Source organism: Grampus griseus, assembly GCF_964374135.1.
Source record: "Grampus griseus genome assembly, chromosome: 1".
Classification (NCBI taxonomy): domain Eukaryota; kingdom Metazoa; phylum Chordata; class Mammalia; order Artiodactyla; family Delphinidae; genus Grampus; species Grampus griseus.
Window position 1 is genome coordinate 46258205 of NC_139017.1, and position 10032 is coordinate 46268236.

Consider the following 10032-nt stretch of genomic DNA (forward strand, 5'->3'; position numbering starts at 1 on the left):
TGATTGCCCTTGATATGGCTGGTGGGAGCCCTCAAAGTAGCTCCTGTGTCATTTTGACTGGTTGTCCTCATTCTTTGAACATTTCTTTTCTGGCAAAACAAGATGTCCCAGGCTCACCTTGTGTTTTTCCAGACCCAGCACTAGAATTTGTCACTTCTCCAAAGGATTCTGGTTCCTTTGGTAGAGAAACGTATTTGAAAACCAAGATCTGGATACTAAGTGTGTTCATTGCCATTGGAGTAACATTGCTTCTAGACTCTCTCAGAAAGCAGAGCTGGGAAACATATGTTTGTATACATATCCCTATACCTATTTAAATCTATTTCTATTCATATTTATGTATAAGTCATGAATTTATATCAGTTCTTCAAACTCAAGGTCAATACCATGGATGTTATTTTAACCTTCCCTTTTTCCTTATTTGTAACTCCCTTTCCAGCAGTGAGATACCTAGTTCCCATTATCCACAATCTATTAACTTATTTACTCAGTCCTAGAATACACAGAAAGAAGTTTTGGAATTGCTAATCCTATACCATGGTGGAAATCAAACCTATTAGTTTAAAATTATTTTGTTTTGCCTTTAGCCTGAGAGCATAAAAATAACATTGCTTTGTCCAAAATTTGCTTAGATTAATTACCTCCTCCCTGCAGTGTGGGTATGTTATACTGATAGATGTATTTGTTTTTCTTTGTATTCCATTTTAGTTTTTTTCCACATCCTTTTTTATTTTTTAATTTTTGTATCAGTAAACATTAATATAGTTTCAAATGTCAGAACTATATAAAAAGATATGATCAGCGACATGTTCCTTTTGCCCACCACTTCTACTCTGTCCTCTTCCTTTCCACCCACTTTTTATGGGTACCCAATTTCAGTAGTTTCTGGATATATCTTTTAAATTTTGCCCAAATGAGCAGACCACGTATGTCTTCTTATCTCTCTTTATTACATAAAAAAAGCATAGTTTAGGCACTTTTCCCCCACTTAAGAGATATGCTGGAATTCATAAGTCCAGAGGTATTCCTCATTCTTTTATAGCTTATAGGACCTCATGTAGATAACCATAGTTTATTCAAGCATTTTCCTATATATGGGCATTTAGGTTGTAGTTAATGTTTTGTAATTCTCTATAATGCTATAAAAGATAACTTTGTATGTATTTATTTTTCTACTATTGGAAGTTTATCTTCAGTGCAAATTCCTCAAAGTGGAATTCTTGGTTTAAAAAGTAAACAAATATTTTGTTTTGCTAGATATTGCCAAATTCTCTCAATAAGAGTTGTATCAATTTACATTTCTACCTGGGTTGCATACGAGCACTCTATTTCTCCACAGTCTCATTAAACAAATATGTTGTTATCATAGTTTTTAATTTTAGCCAAACTAATAGGTGAGAAATTGTATCTCAGTGTACTCTGAATTTGCATTTCTCTTATTATGAGTGAGTATGAACATATTTTGATAGGTTCAATAGCAATTAATTTTTTGCTCTTTTGTGAATTCTCTGTTCATGCTTTTGTCCACTTTTCTATCAGTTTTTGCAGATATTTTCTCCCAGTAAGTCAGTTATATTTTGACTTTGTTTATTTATTTTTTTAAGGTTGAATGGGGTGAAACTTCAGGCTAACATGGATTCACTCTTCAGCCCTTGTAGGGTAAGATGGATTTTCATCCTTGAGAAAACCAGTAGCCATACTCCTCAGCCTACAAGTCTCTATCCTATCTCTGGAAATGGCACAGGGAACTCTGTGAAAACTTCATTGAATTCTAGGCTGGTGAAGCATTTATTCTTGTTCATTCTTTTGAGGGTTTTTATCATGCCCTAATTCAAGGCAGTGTGATCTTAGGCAATTACCTTGTCTTCTTTCTCCATCTCACTTGGGGTGGGGTAGGGGAAAGCTCAGGTGTATACATTTGAGTTAGTCATTCTCTTCAGCATCACTGGTCCCTGAAAGACCCCCCTCTGGTTTTATTTAACTGATTATTCCCTGTATTAATCAGAATAGGCTAGGACTATGCTGTATTAACAAACACCCCCAAATCCCAGAATTTTAAAACAGCAAAAGTATATCTTTCACTAAAACTACCTGTCCAATGACTGTTAGTGGGTTAGAACCTGGAGGAGTGCTCAGCTCCTTGTATTCGCTCAGAGATCCAGGCTGATGGAAGTTTCTTCGCAATGTGTGCTTTCATGATTATTTGCAGTAGGGGACTAGAGCACTGGATGATCTCCCACCAGAAATTAAATGCTCTGTTCTAGAACTGGCACACATGAATTCCACCTACAACTCTTAAGACAGAACTAACCCCATGACATTGCCCAAGTAAAGGGTGGAGGGGGGAAGGGAAGTGCTATCCTCTCATACATTTAGGAGGAAAGGAGAATTACCTATAGGTGAGCCTCAGAAGACTCCATGACATTTGCTTTTATTTCCCTTCTTCACTCTCACGCTTCTTCTTCCTCTCCATAAATAACCATTCTAATGTGTTTGATGTGTATCCCTTTATTTGCATATGTTCTTGCAAAATATATAGTTTTATGGGTATCTGCTTTTAATTTACATAGATGCTATCATCATATAGGCCTTGTTCTATTTCTTTTCTTCAATCAACACTATGTTTTTAATATCCATCTATTTTGCTAAATGTACATCTAATCTGTTACTTCTGACTGCTACATGTACCACATTTCACTTACCTACTCCCTGTGATGTTGGGCACCTAGATTGCCTTTAACTCTCTGCTATTACAATGCTATTAGGAACATCCTTATATATGTACCATATGGAATTATAAAAGAATTTCATTGGGAAATTTACCTCGGGGCAGTGTTACTGGGTTACAGAGTGCCTGTACTATTCGACCATACACACTGCTACTATTGGCCCCCCTGCATCGGTCTGCAGTCCTACCAACAGCTGAATCAGGCTTCTTCTGCCTCCATATCCCTGCCAGTCTTAGACATTATCCAACTTCCTAATTTTTGCCCTTCTGAGGGGTGTGCAAGTGATGTGTATTTATGTTGATTTTGCCTTGTAAACATTTTCTTTTACTTTTATCAAAAGTTGATCAATCTTTTCTTTTATTGTATCTGGATTATGAGCCATAGTGAGAAAGCTTTATGTACAATACACCCAGGTTATAAAGTAATTCATCCATGTGTTCTTGCACTTGTATCATTTTCTTGATTTTACAGGTAAATCCATGATACATTTGGTGTTTACTCCTGTGCTCATTCCTGGATTTCCAAAGTATATTCTTTTGCAAATAAACACCTCTCACCAACACCAAAACCCAAGTTCTCAGCAGGTAAGTGTGCTGAGTGTCTAGTGTTTTGCAGTGATTCTATTTAAACCTTTGGCAGAAAAAAAATTACTTCTTCCTGCTCCAAACTCTCCAATAATTTCCTGTCTCATTCAAAGTAAGAACTATATGGCCCTATATGATCTGGTTCCCTTTAACCTCTTTGAGTATATCTTCTGCTAACTTCCCTTTCTTTCCCCCCTCTGATCGCAAAGACTTCTGCTGCTCTAGAGTAGACCCTTAATGCTCTAACTAAGCTCTTTTGACCACAGAGGGTCTTGTGTGCTCTGCCCAGAAGACTCTTATCCTGAATATCCCAATGGCCAGCTCCCTCATTTCTTTCTAGTCTTACTCTATGACACCTTCTCAGCCTGGTCTTCCCTGGATAGCCTATCTCATGGTTTTACCTACTTTTCCATTCATATTCCCTTTGATTTATTTATTTTTTCTCCTTAGTACTTAATCCTATTGAATGCTTTATATATTTTACAATGATCTTGTTTATCTGTGTTTATAATGTAAGACTCATGAAGGCAGAATTTTTTTTTTTTGTCTCTTTGTTTATCCATGACCAAACTCCCTAGTTCCAAGAATATTGTCTGGTACATAGTGGACCCTCAATAGAAATTTGTTGAATTTAAAAAATATATGAATCCAATGGAGGAATGAGGATGCTGCACAGGGTTTTCTTCCTCTACTGCACTTAAGACACTAGGTATGCATTGGGAGGATTTTCTAATTATTATTAATAAACAAAATCCAGAATACATATGTTTTTGCCTGTGGGGCCAATTTAAAAAATCTAAATGGAACTGAAACTGTAACAGTGAATTATAGGTATTCACAAAAGGCAGGTTCCCTGAGAGCAAATGTCAAGTTTTACTGCAATCAAGGGACTAAGGTTTGCATGTAGGGATTTGCAAAAGGTAGATAATTTGATCTAATATATTTTTTTTAATGTTTATTTATTTATTTGGCTGCAATGGGTCTTAGTTGTGGCATGAAGGATTTTCACTGTGGCATGCTGGATCTTTTGTTGTGGCGTGCTTTCCTCTCTAGTTGTGGCACACGGGCTCCAGAGAGCGTGAGCTCAGTAGTTGCAGTGCACAAGCTTAGTTGCCCCGCAGCATGTGGGATCTTATTTCCCCGACCAGGGATCCAATCCATGTCCCCTGCATTGGAAGGTCGATTCTTAACCACTGGACCACCAGGGAAGTCCCCATCTAAAATTCTTGAATTAAGCTGAGTAACCTAAAAGGGGGCTATTGTGATTCTCCAGCTTCTGACTGCAGGAAACACATTCCTTCAGAGGAAGCATACTTGATGGAGGCTATCAGATTTTTCAGAGATTAAGATCAACCAAATATAAACTCATAATCAAAGTATTTAATAAAATTTACGTCATATTTTTTTTTAAAAAATCCCTCTCAAATAAATCAGAATTTAGAGGAACTCCCTTAGCCTGATAAAGGTATTTGCAAAAAAAACCTACAGTTAATACCATTTTTTATGGTGAACTATTAGAAGCATCCCGTTTTAAATCCAAAGAAGACAAGACGCTTACTACATTTAGCAAAATATGTGAAGAATCTTTATGAAGAAAATTATAGAATATTATTCAGAGAAGTTGAATATGCCCTAAATAAGTGGATAAGTAAGCTCACCCATGGGTAGGAAAACTTGACAAAGAAAATATATCAGCTCTCTACAAACTGATCTATAGATTAAATGCAATTATAGTCAAAATTTAATAACAGCTTTCAAGGAATTTGGTAATATAATTCTAAAATATACAAGAAAAGCAAAATGACAGAAACAGTTAATGTGGCACTTGGTGAAACTTGTTCTATTAGGTATCAAGACATAAATTCTTAATATTTAGGACAGTGTGGTATTTATAAATACACAGACAAATTAATGAGAAAAAAAGAAAAAGACGTCATATATAGAAGAGAGCTATATGACACAGGTGGCACTGTATATCACTGGTGAAAGATGGGACTGTTCAATAAACACTGTTAGGACAGTCAGTTACACATAATGAATTAATGAAATTGGATCCCAACCTCACAGACTAAATCTATTCCGAATGGATAAAGGCTTAAATGTGAAAGACATTAAAATATTTAAAAGAAAATACATGGCAGTATTTTTATGACCTTGGGGTAAAGAAATATTTCTTATAATAGACATACAAATGAAAACCCTAAAGGAAAAGATTGATGAATTCAACTATATTAAAATTAAGAATTTTGTTCATTAAAAGACAGTATTAAGAGTAAAATAATATAAACTGCATAAGACATTTACAACACATATAACTAAAATTAAGATTATTATGCAGAATATGTAAAGAACTCCTACTATCAATCATAAAAAGGTCCCAATAAAAAATGGACAAAAGAACAAATTTCTACTTTCAGTTATATTATGTCCTAGGTAAATTAGACAAATCATTCTACTGAAAACAATTCTAAGTGCTAGTGTGTGTGTGTGTGTGTGTGTGTGTGTGTGTGTATGGATCTATTTATCTATTTAGATATCCATTTAAGTATATGTAACCAGAATATGTAAGTGAAATTATCAGGGCAAAATAAAAGAGAAAGAGGGAAGCCAGTTAGGTATTTTGCGGGGTGTGGGAGAATTTGAGCTTTGATTCTAAAAGTTTCTTGAGCCACGGAGAACAGAAATCAAGGCTCACAAGGATGACTAAAATAACAAAATCAGATAACAAAAGTGCTTTAAAAATATGGAGAAATCAGAACTCTCTTACACTGCTGGTGGGAATATAAAATTGTGCAGGTTATTTGGAAAACAGTTTGGGAATTTCTCAAATGATTAAGCCCAGCAATTCCACTCCTTGGTAAATACCCTAGAGAATGAAAACGTGTTCATAATAAAACTTGTAAACGAATGTTTATAGTAGCATTGTTCTTAATAGCCAAAAGGTGGGAATAATCCAAATATCAATCAACTGATGAAAGGATAAGCAACCATACAATGGAATATTATTCTTCAATAAAAAGAATGAAGTACTGATACATGTTACAGTTGGATGAACCTTGAAAACATGCTAAGCAAAAGAAGCCAGTCACAAAATTTCACACATTATATGATCCATTCATATGAAAATCCACAATAGGGAAATCTATAGGGTCATTACTGCAGATGGATCAAGAAGTCACGCTAGGGCTTCCCTGGTGGCGCAGTGGTTGAGAGTCCGCCTGCCGATGCAGGGGACACGGGTTTGTGCCCCAGTCCGGGAAGATTCCACATGCCGCGGAGCGGCTGGGCCCGTGAGTCATGGCCGCTGAGCCTGTGCGTCCGGAGCCTGTGCTCCGCAACGGGAGAGGCCACAACAGTCAGAGGCCCGTGTACCACACACACAAAAAAAAGTCATGCTAAGTTTGTTGAATGAATCAACCCAGAACTCCCTCGCAAAATGCCTCCCAGTCTATGATTTACCCAAAGATATTTATCTATGACTAAGAGCAGTTTTGGAACTTCCAAACTTCTGGTGAATTATAAAGGAGATTGATTTCAAGTCATCATAAATAATCCCCAGTCCCCCTTTCCTACGACAAAATTATATTTACGCTTAGGTTACCATAGGTTGTGGGTGGGCACATGGCTCCAGCATGGAGCAATCACCATTATAAGAGTGGGGCTACCACATCTGCATATTGTGATGTTCAGTGGTGACAGGATCTGGGACACAAACCTCCTGGGGTATTGCCAAGAACACATATGTATAGGGGGTGTATAGGCATGATAGAGAGCACCCAGATAGCTACAAGAGAGGAAAATCATTCTCCATGAAATTTAATTTTTCGCAACTTAAAATAAATAGTGTTAAAAAAAATCTATCATGACACTAATCCTATCATGACATTGATATGGAGTTTTAAAAGAACTGCAATATTTTTACCATCTAATTAATTAACATTAACATTACTTGGAATGTGGTCTCTTGAATACAACAAAAGTAATGTGTGTGAAAGAAAGAAGGAAAGAATCCCTAGGGATTTCTTGGGGAAAAAAGATATGGTCAATTCATTTAAAAAGCAGAAGAGGAACTGCTCCTTTGGGGAGTTTCCACACTGGCTTGGGGGTGTGGAATGCTGGACCTCAATAGTTAAAAAGTTCATACAGGAGTCACCTAAGGAAGAATGTTCTTTCTCTTTTGGAAAGCAGATTTAATGTAGTTTCAGACTGAGTAGAATCAGTGTCTAGATTCTGGCTAGGACAATTCCTTCCCCCTCCCAAACTGCTTGATTATTTCAGTGAGTGGCCAGTTTAAAACAAGCGCCTCCTATACTAAGTTGCCTCAGAATACTTCTATCACATAATGTTAATCAATGAATGAAATGTCCACGAAAGTGGTCAAACATCAATTTCTAATTCAGAGCCTTGAGGCCAGGTGGTGGTGCTAGTGGTGATAATGGTGTGGGGTGGTCAGGAGACTAGGGGACAGGGACATTTACAGGGGCTTTGCAGGCTGCCTAACTCTTTATAAACATTCATTTCATCGCCATTTCTGTTTTCATTCCTTTAAAGTCAAGGCAGAAGAGATTTTCCTACCATTTGGATCTACCTACCTGCAAAACTCATGAATTTACATATCATATTTTTCTATATTTAACTTATATCCTGTGATCCTGTGTTTATAGGTTACTGAAGCAAAGGCCTGACCAATTACAGTTTTCAGAAGTGCAGAACCCCTGAATGTTCCTCGTGAAGGCCCTGGGAAAGGAGACTGACTGCTGTCCTTTTTGTCATCCTATCTTGCCTCCTGAGGAGGCCTGATTAAGAAGAGCAGTGAGGGGACAGTAAGTAGTGGAGGAAAGTGTCCTTTCACACTCCTTCCAGACTTCTCCAACCTTCTTAATGGTTCCTTTGTTTCTCTTACTTGGGGTTTATCCAAATTTTCATTTAAACAAAGATCTTTGGTGTCAAGAAGACACAGGAATCTCACAGTTCATTGTCTCGCATTTCTGCCTGACATGTGAAGAAATCCTCATTTGATGTTCCTTGCAGAGAGTTCACTTTAAAAATAACTTTAACAGACTAATTTACTGATAACACTAATTTAAATTCCAAACACTTAAGACATAATTTTATTTTTCAAAAAATCACTATCCCTAATTCACTCAGCAATCAAGTGTATTTTTTAAACTTTTCGCTGAAGATTTGAAGATTGAGGAAAGACAGTGCCAAATTATACAGTTTATCAGTAGTTAGTTGAAATATATATACAAGCTTACAAAGAGCAAAGTATGAGTTTATAAAGGCATCTTTATAAGCCCAAGAGTATTTGGTATTCTAACAGGAAGCAAATTTTTATAAGATGGAGTTCAGTTTGTGTATTAAGAGGAATTAGAAAGAATTATTCTCAACATCGGAAATAAGACAAAGAGTAATCAAGTGAAGTAGTTTTGAATTTCTGTCAAAATCTATAATCTGTAAAATTAGTAATTAATATGACATATAGTATAACTAACCCAGTGAAAATTTTAACTTGTTCATGACAAGAATACTTATATACATAAAAAGTTGATAAGCTTATTACAGCAATTTTAACACCTCTGTAAAAGCTCTAAATCAGTATGTTCACTTGAGTTCATAGGATCTGAAAATTAAAATAAAAACAATGCCTCTAAACTCAAAAACAATAAAAAGCAGTAGCAGCAATAAACATGATAAAACCTTAATTTTATAAACAGTTTGAAAGATCTCCTTTTTAATTTAATTTTTATTTTATATTGGAGTAAATTTGATTTACAATGTTGTGTTAGTTTCAGGTGTACAGCAAAGTGATTCAGTTATACATATGCATATATCCATTCTTTTTCAGATTCCTTTCCCATATAGGTTATTACAGATTATTGAGTAGAGTTCCCTGTGTTATACAGTAGGCCCTTGTTGATTATCTATTTTATATGTAGTACTGTGTATGTGTTAATCCAAAACTCCTAATTTATCCCTCCTCCCACCTTTCCCCTTTGGTAACCATAAGTTTGTTTTTGAAGTCTGTGAGTCTATTTCTGTTTTGTAAACAAGTTCATTTGCATCATTTCTTTAGGTTTCACGTATAAGTGATATCATGTGATATTTGTCTTTCTCTGTCTGACTTACTTCACTTAGGATGATAATCTCTAGGTCCATCCATGTTGCTGTAAATGGCAAAGCTACAGTAATCAAAACAGTATGGTTCTGGTACAAAAACAGAAATATAGATCAATGGAACAGAATAGAAAGCCCAAAAATAAACCTTTGCACCTATGGTCAATTAATCTACAACAAAGGAGGCAAGAATATACAATGGAGAAAAGACAGTCCCTTCAATAAGTGGTGCTGGGAAAACTAGACAGCTACATGTAAAAGGACGAAACTAAAACATCCTCTAACACCACACACAAAAATAAACTCAATATAGATTAAAGACCTAAATGTAAGACTGGATACTATAAAACTCTTAGAGGAAAACATAGGCAGAATACTCTTTGACAAAAATTACAGAAATATCTTTTTGGATCCACCATCTAGAGTAATGAAAGTAAAAAGAAAAATAAAGAAATGGGACCAAATTAAACTTAAAAGCTTTTGTATAGAAAAGGAAGCCATAAACAAAATGGAAAGATAACCCACAGAATGGGAGAAAATATTTGCAAATGAAGCAACTGACAAGAGATTAATCTCCAAAATATACAAACAGCTCATACAGC